Source organism: Phlebotomus papatasi, chromosome 2, assembly GCF_024763615.1.
Source record: "Phlebotomus papatasi isolate M1 chromosome 2, Ppap_2.1, whole genome shotgun sequence".
Lineage (NCBI taxonomy): Eukaryota > Metazoa > Arthropoda > Insecta > Diptera > Psychodidae > Phlebotomus > Phlebotomus papatasi.
This window is the reverse complement of record NC_077223.1, coordinates 926,107-940,125: the sequence shown is the minus strand read 5'-3', so window position 1 is coordinate 940,125 and position 14,019 is coordinate 926,107. Positions and strand designations below refer to the sequence as shown.

The 14,019-nt window shown below is 32.3% G+C and overlaps 1 protein-coding gene across 1 annotated transcript in view; it reads left to right on the top strand.

Moving 5' to 3' along the window:
• Nucleotides 1-2,101: 2,101 nt before the first annotated feature.
• Nucleotides 2,102-14,019, top strand: part of LOC129802096 (neuropeptide CCHamide-2 receptor-like) — a 36,131-nt gene continuing 24,213 nt past the window's right edge. Inside the window, exon 1 of the mRNA XM_055847665.1 lies at nucleotides 2,102-2,285. The gene's annotated coding sequence lies outside the window, so the exon portion shown is untranslated. The remainder of the gene's footprint in view (nucleotides 2,286-14,019) is intronic.

Below are 14,019 nucleotides of genomic sequence, written 5' to 3'. Positions count from 1 at the left end.
ACGAATAAATCTATTATTTAGATAAGGAGATGGATAAAAATGTGACAAATTGTCTTAAAGATATTCAAGATGATGGAGACAGATTTATAAGTGATGCCTTTCTTAAATCCTCCGACGAAATAAAATAAGAGCTGTCTCCTCTGCATTCAAGATCACAACTGTTATGATGATGCTTGTGATGATGAATTGAACTCAATTCTGCGCAACTCTCCCAAAACATACGCATATCGCGTATTCTATGCTGAACTCTAATAATTAAATTGTACGATTATCAATTGTACGACTAATTCCAAAAATTAGGAGAAGGCTTTCAAGCTTCGCACATTTCATACTTTTCGCATGCTTCTTTAATGTATCTGACTTAAGTTATTCAAGAGATGTGTGACTTAAACCGTCTTCAGACTAGAGGTTTAGCCCAGTACCCGAGGATCTCAAAGCCTTAAACAGCAACCGATTTTATTGATTTTTCAAAATCTAATTGGTAATTTGACTTTAATCCCTCCAGCACACCTTTTCGATCGGTAAAATTTCATAAAATCAAGATTCGTGTCCCTTTCTTTCTCGAAAGTTTTGCATAAGTCTATCCCACTCTATCGGTCTCGAAATTGGACTGAACTAAATTTAATGACAGGCACATGCAAAACTTTAAAGAAAGAAAGGGATGTGAATTTCGGCCTTTTGAAATTTTCCTGATCTAAAAGGTGTGGAGGAGCCATAATAATCCAATTCCAAAGTCAAATTTTTCCAAAAAAATTTGACTGATAAGATATTAGAGAAGTTAAGCCATATGGCTAAGCCTTAGGTCTCAAGCCCGTATTATAGATCCGTTCAGTAATAACCTTTGGAAGACACAAAGCCACCCCAAAGTCGAAAGTCAAGCCAAACCTATTCGAAAATCTACCGAATGACTAAAGTGCAAGTTCACATACTCGCCGCTTTAGCGCTGATTATTCTGCTATTTCGAATTTCGGTAAATTTTAGGTACAGTGGTGTCTCTCTATATGCATAGTTTGGGTACTTTTTTTTTGACATCTCTGAATATGCACAACTTTTTTTGAAATTCCTAACAGTTGTTTTCTTTCTTTTAATAAATTATTATTTTTTTATTTTTTTTTTAGAATTTCCCGTGTTATTTTAACTATAATATGAGACAGAAAAAATAAAATTAATAAAATTAAAAACGAGAAAAATTAGTTGCCAAGAAAATAATTTCCTTTATACTTAGTCAAAATGTAAACAAATTACTTTTGAATGCATCCGACACAAAAGCTGTGCATGAATATCCTGCAGGGGGTAACGGCCTACCCCTGCTCCTGATTGCCTGCTAAGTCTTTGAATGGGGATGTCAAGTTTCCCATTTTAATACTGGTCTTAAAGACCTTTTAAATCCTTAGATGATTCTGAAAAATAGGTGATTTTTCCATATCGTCGATTGCATCGACAAATGTCGTATCTGCATTTGTTTTGTATTTAATGTAAGCGGTGTTACAAACGTAAAGGACTAGCTTATTTCGTATAGACCTTGTAGGATCAGCTTTTTTTATATTTGGGATTTAGTAAAATTAAATTCTATGTAGCACTGTTGAACAGACTGTGCGAATATGAAAAAGAGACGTTTTCTCGCCTTTAGCACGCGATTTTGTACCTTGCAGACCATTGAGAAACTAAACTGTGAGTCAGTCGTTGACGCGCTGAACATCCTTAAAGACACGCAGAAAAAAAGAACCTGCGAATCATAATTTAATCAGAATATCTCCATCATCCTTCGTATTTTATTAAGTAAAGTGTCTGTGACTATAAAATAAAATTCATAAAAAGAAAATCTGTACCTCTCCATCAGCATTTGGGATACCATTGGGAAATTTTACAGCTAAGTGCTGAAATGTAATTTTCAGAAGGCGCCAAAAATCTCCATATGAATTATCATAAAAAATATTTGGCACCGTGAGACAAAAAAAAATGGACTTTATGTGAAAAATATGTTAAAGGAAAAAGTGTAATATTTCATTGAAAACGTGACTGTTGGGGTTTCAAGTAGTCTTAGCGATAATGTAAACATTTCTTTGCTGGACAAAAAAAAAGTCGAGTGATTAGAGTGAAAGTGAAGAACGGGAAGAATTATAATTGTAAAGTATCGATTTTATTGGTAAATTGTTTGCTTTAGCGGTGGTGGATTAATCGTTAAAAATAGACAATATCATCAAGTTCTGTTAGCAGCAGTCAGGAAAAAAAAGCACTTATATCTTCTTGCCTCTTGCGGTTGCGAAGAGAAAAGTGTTTCTTGTGTAAGTCAAAAATTCTCATTTTGATTTTTTTTAACATCTTTTCTCAATTTTTTGGGTGTCAGACAATTTACAATCATTCAACATTCAGACGTGTGCAGAAAAAAAGGAATGTTCACTTAAACTTGACTTAAAGAAAGTATTTTTGAGACTACTAAAAATAAAACGCTTCCGGACACGTCGTAAATTTGTAATTCAGAAAGAATTTTTTTTATTAAACATTCATATGTTGCTTCAGGTAATATTGAAAAAATAAATAAAAGTATGGAATATCAAATAAATTTGGTATAGATCTCAAATAGCATTTATGTTTGGAAAAATAATTCTTTCAATTACCGGAAGAAGCTGTTTTGCCATTTAGAATTCTCATCTCATTTTCGTATAGAAAAAAAAATAGATAATTTTTATCACAAGAATTAATTACAGACGAAATTTATTTATTTGAAAAATTTTGAAACAAAAGATGTGATTGGAAAGTGCTCAACGCAAATCTGCGAATTAATAACGATTCTATGCCTTGCCTATAAGCACGTCATGACGATGTAAAAATTTCATTTGTATCACTCTAGAATGTGAAAAGAATTTTTAATTGATTTTTTTCAGTCACTTGTTGCTCGTAAAGATTCATAGTTTTCCAATTTATTCATCCCACGTCTGGTGCATCATGAACTTTTAAATAATCTAACTCAATAAAAGTTCTATCAAGTTATATAATGTTCTTATCATAATACATAATTTATTTTGAAACACGTTTTGTCACAGGTAACCTTTAAACAAAAATAAGTCTTATGAACTGATTTTTCAAAGGAGATGAAAGCTGTGCTGAGAATACAAGACAAAGTATTAGTATGTTGCCACTGATGTCTTCATCTTTTTTTTCTCCTATGACCCAGACATCCTTGAATTTAAATATTTCGTTTGTACCGTTTCATTGTTAAAAAATTTATTATTATGCAAAATTTTATGATAAAGTTTAATGCACTTTGTCACAAGAACATTAGCATATGCATTACTAATGCAATTTTTCAATTTGAATTTTGCAATAGTTGTTGTCAGTCGAATATATCTTTGTACATTATCATATTTCTCCGTTATACAGAAATTCACCAGACATTATGGATAATGGTACATTATTAACTAGTTTACAAACAGCATAGCATTACCCTTCATTAAAAAGGGAAAGAAATCATTTGATCCTTTTCATGATATTTTGTAAAATTCTTCATGATTTTCCCTCCCGAAGTATACGCTTAAATGTTTATATTTAAAAAAAAAAAGGTATCGTTTTTAACCAAATGCTTTGTGATGCTAAGAACTCTTCCATATGCCCACAGACGGATATTAAATCTCTTAAAGTGTGTCTCGGATAGAAGGTCAAGTTTTCTAATTGCACAATATCGTTGATGTCCGAAAAACTCAAACAAAATTTCGAAAACAATCTTTTAAAATTAAAAATTGTTGTCGCATGCAATATTAAATTTATATTGAGTGTTTTTTTTTTATAAGATTTTCAATAATTATGAGCCTTATGAGTATGTAAATTTGTTCTAGAGGCGAACAAAAAATTATTGAATTCCCGATAATTTGTATAACATTTTGCCCGAAATGCCCAATAGAGAGAGTCTTCATTTCAAATTTAGCTTTTGTAAAATTGGCCATTTCAGCCATCGAAATGGATTTTCAATGTAATTAGTCCTTGAATTTGGTATACATATTTTATGTGAATTTGTTGCTTATGCCTTTTCTCAGTTTTTAGTTCATACGAATATTATATTAAACATTAACTGGTATGGAAAACATTGTTTATAGCAAATGTATTTTTTATTTATTGCATTCAAAAGCAATACAAGTACAGCATAATTGCACATTACCAGAAATGTGGTAGTACAATATAGTCTACAAGATGTAGGTATACCCTTCGCTTATTCATTTTGTATAGACTTCTTGAAGTCATTTCGTATGAATGCCCTACTTAATGTCTACATGTATGGTCTATGTAATCGTAAATTGAAGTCATTTCTACTTTTTGGCTACAAAATGATTACTTGTATGGAATACATGTTGCTTACATGTAATGACTTCAATGAAGTCACTACATGTATTCCTTACAAATACCTTACATATTACTTAAAAGTAATTACTTACATGTATGATGTAAGTAATGTTTACATTTTACCTCTACATGTTCCTTTAAAACACATCACTTGTAATGAATGCTCTACATAGTACTTACATGTAAGGTCAGAATTTTTATAGGGCTACATTTGTTTTGTATCTGCATTTAGTGCAAGCAACGATATAAACGTCACCTCTTGCGTAAAACGCTGACACAAAAGAAATGCAGTTACGACAATAATCGATGCAACCGACGAATTATAAAGGAAATTATAATGGGATAGGAATATTATGAACGTTGTTACTTTTATTTCCCCCACAACCAAGTCAAAATTGAGGCGTGTCGGCACACTTTCGAAATTCGAACAGGAAATCATTCGGCCATCATGCGAACGAAACGAGAAGTAGAAATATCTTCTTGGCTTTCGAAATCTACTTTCGAATATGTCTTTTCTCTTGGAAAAACTCCGGATAAAATTAATTGAATTATATCGAGACGTTATGCTCTAGACACACTTACGACTTAAGCCGAGAGACGACTTAGTGGAAAATGATGGAAATGAAATGTAACTATTATTTCGAATATAATTACGCTAAGCTGTCTCTCGGCTAATCCTCATGTCTGTCAAGGTCCTTACATACACTATATCGGAAGGTTAAAGTTCCAAATATTCACTCCATCGACTAACATAAGATTCGACACGAATTTGATGTGTAGGAGCTTTGCGAATTTTTAGAATTTCGAAACTACTCGAGAGGTGACATATTCAAAAAGCAAAATATAGCTCCCTTATTCTTTCCGTACAGAAGTACATCTTGAAAAATTCGAAAATCTATTTGAAGATCCAAAAAAGCGACTTTCCTACTTCTTAATACTTTCGCAAGGTGGCTGAAGTTACATCCTGATCGAATTTCGAAGTTCTCAAGTGTCAAAATGTGACGATCTTCACATTGTTGTGAGGATAAAGCAGAGCATGGACGTTTACTGTTTTTTCCCTAGTACTTAATCACTCCATAATCACTGAGTAACTCTTTTACCAGCTTTTTAGTGTGATATTTGATCAATTTTCTCCACCTTGTTCGAAAATTTAGTATGAAAATTCGAAATTGAATTTGAATTCTTCGAACTTCAACGACTTTTTGTGCAAATAGAGTTCCAAGGAACTATTGGAGAATCAAAATTTATTTCTGTTTGGGCTCATTGGTTCTACACATTAGAAAAAATTTGTCCATATTTGACAGTTTTTCCTAAAGAAGCGTAAGCAATTTCATTCAATATGGACATAATTTTTTCTAGTGCGTAGGGGCCATTACTTAGAGAATTTAACAAAACTTAAGAAAAAATTGCTTCTTGGATTGTCACCATTCACAAATAGAGTTTGAGAAATTCGAAGATCTATTTGGAAAGCCAAAGAAATGACATTATTACTTTCTGATAATTCCGCCAAGTGGCTGAAGAACTTTCTGTTCGAATTTTGAAGTGTTTGAATGTCAAAATGTATGAATCTTTAGTTTGCTGAGAGAAGAAAAACAAAGCAATAACGGTGTTCCAGTATTAAATCCCTTCATAATCACTGAGTGAGTAATAATCCTCTTACCCGCTTTTTGCCACTTTGCTCGAAAATTTTAGTTTGAAAATTCGAAATTGCGTTTGAATCTACGAACCTTAGTTAGAGAATCAAACTCAATTTTGTATTTGCACCGTTTGCACCCTTTCCGTTCAATCACAGCTGGAGTGTAATTTTTCAATTGTGTCTCGTCTTTTTGTCGTTAATGCTCGAAGAATTGAAACTCAATTTCGAATATTCAAGCAAGGCCAGTCGACACTCGAAACATATCGAAATTCGAACAGAAAGTACTTTAGCCACCACGCGTATGAAATGAGTCTCTTTTTCTTGTGGAAACTCCAGCTGTGAATACTCAGATAATCTGAGTAATGGTATTTGTCCAGTTTTCAGTATGTCCGTTATCGGTCCAGAGGGCAAACGATAAGAGACATCAACTTATGGTTTTCAGTAACCTCAAGCCTCAACCTTGATCTCAAACCTTTTCTTTCCCTTACTCCTCTATTCTATTTTGAGATGTACTTTGGAAGTCTTATATAGATCAATTTAAAATAATTGTAAGCTGGTCTAAATTAAAATTAGTTTCGAATAGAAATTAGCTGAATTTTCGAACTCGTAAAAAAGCACTTCGGGAAGTTGTCAAGCGAAGTTGGATAATTGTATGCGGTATATTGATGATGTTTCTACCATAACGGCCTATAATGAAGATGAAACTCCGCAAATTATTAACATTCCTAGTAAAACACTTTTTTATGTGTTTGTCATAATTCATTTAACAATATTACAAAATGGGTTATTGTGTTAAAATCTTTAGGAAACATCCTTCATTTCCTTTCCTGACGGTGAAATCGCGGCACCTCATCATTGCATGAAAACGCGAAAAAGCGTGGCAGAAGGAAATGAAAATGTTTACAGTATAAGAGATAGGAATGAGAGAGATTAAAATGAGGTAGAAGAAATGAAAATTAATTGATTGATATTTCCCACGGCACTTTTACATAAAGGTGCAGAGAAACGATTTGGGTACAGCACTTTCAATTTAAAGACCGTGTTATCTGAGATATCACATCATTTTTGAATCATGGCAATTAATTTGAGCACAAGCTATACACAATAAAATATTAATTTATTTTCGCCAGAAGCTTTTATACAATTTATTTGTCAACGACAAACAGAAAATGGAGTATTAATTTGGACAATCCTTTGGTCACGTGGAAATTTTCAGTAAAATCCCTCAAGGGATATTGTATCACAATTCTAATTTCCCATTATTCCTTCAATTTAGTCCAGTCAGTCTGTAATTTCGGGAAATTTTGTATTTACACGGAAAATCCAAGTCAAATTGCGACTGACAATATGCATTGGGTGCTCTCACAAATGGAGTTTGATTCTTTCTCTAACTAAAAGTGAAATGGAACACTTTTTGCATAAAATGTCGTTTATGTTCGAAAATTTAAACGGAATTTCGAATTTTTAAACTTAAATTCTTTCACAAAGTGATAAACATTTATGAAATATCGTTCTAAAAGGCTTGAGATAGGGTTACGAAGTGATTATGTAGGGCTGCGACGTTTTGGTCAGTAAAAAATAAAATTTGGTCAGTAGAAAATCAAATGTGGTCAGTTAAAAATAAAATATGGTCAGTAAAATATTAAATATGTTCAGTAAAAAACTTTTAAAAAATCGGTAAAAAATTAAATTTGGTCAGTAAAAGTCAAATTTGGTCAGTAAAAAATTAAATATGGTCAGTAAAAAATAAAATACGGTCAATAAAAAATAAAATATGGTCAGTAAACAATCAAATTTTATCAGCGTATAATTTGGTCAGTAAAAAATCGAATTTAATCTGTAAAAAAATAAAATTTAGTCAGTATAAAATAAAATTTGGTTAGTGAAAAATCAAATTCGGTCGGAGAAAAGTCAAATTTGGTCGGTAAAAAGTTAAATTTGGTCAGTAAGAAATCAAATTTGGTTAGTGAAAAATCAAAATTGATCAGTAAAAAATGAAATTTGATTTGCAAAATATAAAAAAAATGGTCAGTAAAAAATAAAGAACCTGGTCAGTAAAAAATCAAATTTTCTGTGCTTCGGGAAGTTATTTGTATCGCCTGTTGACGCAAAGGGAAATTTTCCGTGCGTTGGGAAGTCATTTGTATCGCCTGTTGAGGCAAAGGGAAATCTTCTGTGTTTTGGAAAGTTATCAGTAGCACCTGTTTATTTTTTGTACAAAATTTATGAAAGACGAAATATGAAATACGAAATGGTAAAATACGAAATGTACTAAAATATGAAGTTTCCGCAATACGAAATGTGCAATACTTTTTATCCGGATATGCAAAGCTTTAACTTTTATTGATTTCCTTTTAGTTTTTTATTGACTAAATTATTATTCACTGATCATATTTAATTTTCAACTTATTAAATTTCACATTTTACTGATAAAAAAAATACTGACTAAATTTGACTTTTTACCGACAAAATTTGACTTTTCTCCGACTGAATTTGATTTTTTACAGACCAAATTTTTATTTTATACTGACCAAATTTGATTTATTACTGACCAAATTTTATTTATTTCTGACCAAATGTTATTTTTTACTGACCAAATTTGATTTTTTACTGATAAAATTGACATTTCACTGACCAAATTTTACTTTTTACTTTGGTCCATTTGCTTTTTTATCCAAGACACTATTGGAGAATCAAACTCTACTTGTGTTTGCACTGTGTCTCATCTCATTAAACTTGGAAACCCCTTTATTATTTGTCAAAGTCAAAAGTTAAAGAGCTCTTGAGAGCTTATTTTCAATCGATTAGGGCAAATATGCATTCATTTGAAAGGTCTTGGAATCCCAGTCAAGCTTGGACTGGTAACATAATTTTTATTTAAATTTTAATTGTATTTAACGAGATTTTGGGGGAATTCAGAAATAAAAACTGTATTTTACCATATAATCATTTTCAAGCCGCTGAACGACTTTCTTTTTCTGTACAATTAATTTCGAATTTTCAAGAGATCAATGTGTATTAAGCTTTGTCAAAAACTTATGTAAAATCTGAATTGATTTCATATTCACTCATAAAATCATTCTGTTGCTCTTTATAAATTGTTACATAAGGGAAGAGCACCAGCGATCGGCAGTGTTCCTCGGATCGTCAGGTTAATACCACATTGTTGCTCCAAATTAAATGATTTTTTAAAAATTATTAGCTACTTTTTACCATTTAATTATCACAAGAATATAGTGCATTAACTCAGATTTAATTTATAAAACCAATTTTCCCTGAGACACCTGATTAAATTCCTGACGATCCGAGGTACAGAGTGCAAGTTTGCAATTACACATATTTTTTATTAATTTATTACAAAAATTAAAAATTCAAAAGCACAGATATAGTTAAAGGGACCACTAATGTATCAATTAGTATACATAAAAATACCAAATAATGTTTTGAGGATTACCTTTTCAACTAAATATGAAGCATGTCTCTTAACATTCCGATCCGGGGTACTATTCCCTTATAATCACGTTAATGTGTAGGGATTCATTCATCCTGTAGATGCATTAAAACAGATTTCAATGTAATTGAGGGAGGTAACATTAGATTAATGGTAAAACAATAAATGTTGCGCAATATTCGCCATACTGCTAAACATTTGATAAAGTATCTGTTCAAAATATTGTTTGAATAGTAACAAATATTCGGGAATTTGGTTATGGGTATTACAAATTAAGAACAGCCCATCATTTCTATTTGCACGCAACATATTGCGCTTCAGGCTACCCATTTCTAGTCCAATTTGGGTATGTTATTGCTTCCACTTGAGATACTTTACCTTATATTAAATCTAGTTTGTATAATCTTTGGGTACATGCAACTATAAGGACAAATAAAAATAATAAAAACGGAAACTGTAAGGAAACAGTAAAGGTATGAAAGATAAGGTCCAGCCTAATTGAGGAAATTTATTTCAAACTTTTTCGTTTATGATTTAATATACATATTTTTTCAGTGAAAAATGAAACTCCCATTTTTTTCACTTTCAAAATCAAGTTCAAGGACGTTATTTTTGGCACCAAGTCAGTTAACTTTCATAAATGTTATGCCAAAATAATTAATTATATCTCTCCGGGAGCTCAGTTGTGGAAGCATTGGACAGAGAAGCCACAACAGCAGAAGGAAGAATTAATCATTATGACATATGGACATAAAGTATTTATGAAGTTTTTCAAACCTTTCAGAGCTTTAAAGTTGTTTTGGCGTCTTTGGCATCTTTGGCGTCCCTTTATAGTTAAGGTCTCCTTGAGGAAGACTTCAAAGTAGTTCTTTAGAACTATATTTTTCGAATCAATACATCACCTCTTTCCACAACAGAAGGATTTTCTGTGTGGCACAGTTCTCTCGTCTCTAAACTTGAACTGTTCCAGGAAAGAGTGTTCCAAATTGAGCAATTTTTGTCCCATCAAAAAGGATGTCAATTTAGTAATAAATGACAATATATAATTCAACAGACAATGTGGATTCTTAAAGGGTTAGCAGAGATCAATTTGATATTTTTTTTATATTTTAAATTCAATAAAGACCCTGTCCATATTGATGTCTTTGTTTGCTGAAAAGCCCTTTTCAATATGTTTTTTAATCTTCGTAAGAACACAAACTTACTTTCCATTACTTTAATCTATATAGCGTTTTATATAAGAAATAAAAGTTGAAATATAAGGAAAAGGGGTGACAAAGAATCCCATGCTTTGCGGAATGATCGAAATCTTAATTTAGACACTAGGGGAAACTGAGGCACCACCAAATATGGGGTAGCACCAAACACTGCGATTTTTTAATCAGATATTCGACTTCAGAGGACTAGACTTATACAAATTTTTAGGCATTATAGGGATGCTTGTCCACTGAAGGAATGGTCGAAATAGTCCAAGTAGTTTAGAAATAAAAATTAGTGTTTGGTGGTACCCCGTGTTTGGTGGTACCCCGTGTTTGGTGGTGCCCCAGTTTCCCCTATACTTCAAAAGTACTTTCGCATAATTTACCGTTTAGCGGTTCATAACCGGAATTTTCGAACAGATTGAATCATTCAAAATATCGGTCAAAGTAACTTAGAAGTAATAAAATTGAATTTCGACTAAAAATAGTTATCGGTTATGAACCGATTTATTACCGGTTCAAAAATTCCAAGACCTTTCCAACTAGCACAAACGTGACCCTATTCGGTCGAGAAATACACTCTCTACAGCCTTTTAAACCTTTGACTTTGACAAACTGCTTTTGGGAATGATTTAAAGGTATTTTCGTGAAAGAACGAAATGTCGCCTGGACATTTCCAGGCATTCCTGGACGTTACATTGGAGGCTGCCAAAATCTCGAAAGCCAAAATTCTGAAAGCCAAAATCCTGAAAGCCAAAATCCCGAAAGCCAAAATCCCAAAAGCCAAAATTCCGAAAGCCAAAATCCCGAATGTTTAAAATCCTAATGAAATGATATGAAGGATAATGTGTAGAATAATTGCCCAAGCCACAGAAAATTTCCCTCTGCCTCCAACAAGTTCGGGTGCGATCGTGGGAGTAGCTATGACACTTTAAAGAATTCGGGATTTTGGGAGACTGCGGCAAAACTTGTCAAAACGCATATTAAATTCTTTCATGAGCTCTGAGAAAACTGAAACGTTTTATAATGAGCAAATTCTTATAGGAAATTTACTGCTCTACAACATTGCAGAAGACTATTTTTCTCTATCACGAAAGAAATGTGATTTTCGAATCATTTTCTAAAAGTCGATTTTGGCGTCTTCTATACGGGGAGATTTCTAAATGTACTATACTGTGCTATGCACCGGTGTGTCTCGGGAAATCTCCCCTAGTGGTTCATTTCTGAGATAAATTTTCTCCACCTTCTGTTATAAATTCTCCAAGTGTGCTCTAACTAAAATAGATAGTCTGGAAGACTTTCTATTTTATTTCGAAACAATTCGAACGTCAATCACACAGTGTTTTACAATCAAAGATTTTATTAAATAGTGGGAAAGTTAATATTTATGCCTGGTGACGAAACTTTAGAAGGAAGAGGAGATGGAGCATACATCCTCTATATCAAAATCGTCCTACCGCAGGATTTTATGCCAATATTTTTGCTAAATTGAGGAGCTCAGAGCAAAAAAACGCTATTTTAATAGGGAAATGCGTATGGCTTAGAGTTTTTTTGCTCTGAGTGCCTCAATTAAGAAAATATCCTAAGTTTTTTTTCTATAAATCAACTTTATTCTATTTAACTTTTTCTTTATTTCTATTTAAAGATGCCTATTTAACAATTCGACCATATTCTAATAAAGATTAAACGATATATTCAGAAGAGTAATCGATACCGTATCCTGAAAATAGTTCACGAGAAAAACATCTCTTGAAAAACACAAAAAAATGATTTAAAATCACTTGAAATGTCAAAATATTCGAAAATAAACAAATGGAGCTTCCGAAGAGGGAGATTTTAAGCGCCAAAAGATAGGCAAAAATGCACCGGTATAAAGCTCAATGGGGGACTTTTGTTTCAAAATAGCGGTTTCGAAATAAAATCCCCCCGTTTAGATGCTCCCTTTGTGGAGATTCTCAAAATTACTGAGGCAAATTTTGTGAGTCTCCGGATAATTTGTGACGTCTTACTCTCGCAAACGTTAAAAATATCAAATAGACATATTTTTATAGGAAATTTATTCCTCTACAAATTTGTCGAAGACAATTTTTTTCTATCTTAACGAAAAATGTGCTTAAATTGAACTAATCAGTATTGATATTTTCTGTAAGCCAAATATTCCAAAAATAGGGCTCAAAATTTCATTATTTTGTATTTTACATAATCCTTTCTCGAATCCCTTGAAACTTTGTAAGTTTAAGAAGGTTCATGAAAGCTATCTATAATAAAAATTTCAAGCCTCAGCCTCTTTTATTTTAGAAAATAGTGAATATTGAAATTTTCGTTTTGACAAAATTTGCCCCAGTATCCCCTACTCTTGAGATTATACAACGCAAAAATAACAAAAAATATCGCTTCGACAAGCAAGATGATCTGAAAAATGCATTGGAAGAATTCTGGAAGGGAAAGGAGCTATGAGAATGAAGGTGGCCGGAATAGTCCACCAATACTATGTCTACATTTTTATTCATTTTAAAATGTATTAGGAATAATTTTAGAGAAAATAAAAACGATAAACTGTCTACAAGATTCCAAGCAACACTCCTTATAAAAAAGTAACAAAAAAATTCAATTTGTATTAAAAGTATTACATTTTAAACTTGAGACTTTGGCGCTTGCATACAACTATGCCGAAATTTGGCACACTAATCCTATGTGCGAAGTCTGTAAGACTTCCCTTCGTTAACACAGGAAGAATTGTTCACAAATTTCCTGATTAATATCTAATTGTTTGTTTTAATGAACTTTCACATTTACCTAAATTGTTCACATGATTACTGCCACAACATATGAATATTTTCTCAGCGTCAGCACGTCTGGTGATGAGAAGACCATTTGCTCTTCCACTTCAGAGCTTTATTATTAATTTTACAACATTCTCCAGGAGATACATTAACTTTTACGTGACCAATATTGGGAAAGTTCATGTAGCTGAAGAACAACTTGACTAACTTGGGTGGTAATTGCATTTACCTCCCCATAATATCCTTCAGTGTTAACATCTAAAATGAATAGTTTTATAGGTATAACGCCCATAAGGTACTTAAGTCATACTTAAAACTACTTAAAACATCCCTGAAGGGCCATAACTTGTTCTTTCGTTTAAGATTTTTATTGATTAGTTTTTGCAGTTTTGTAGATAATCCATTTGAATGCTTATAGATGGGCACTTGGGCAATAGAAATTTTCTGGCTTTAATGGTATTCGACTCGCATCGCATCCAATGTCGAATCGCAGAATAAATTCTACCGGATCTGGAACTGACAATCCCATCCCCATGTCAAGAGATTTCGTTTGAAAGAAGATATGGGATGCTGTGACGCATTATTATTATTTTTACTATTTCCCAAGAATTTCTT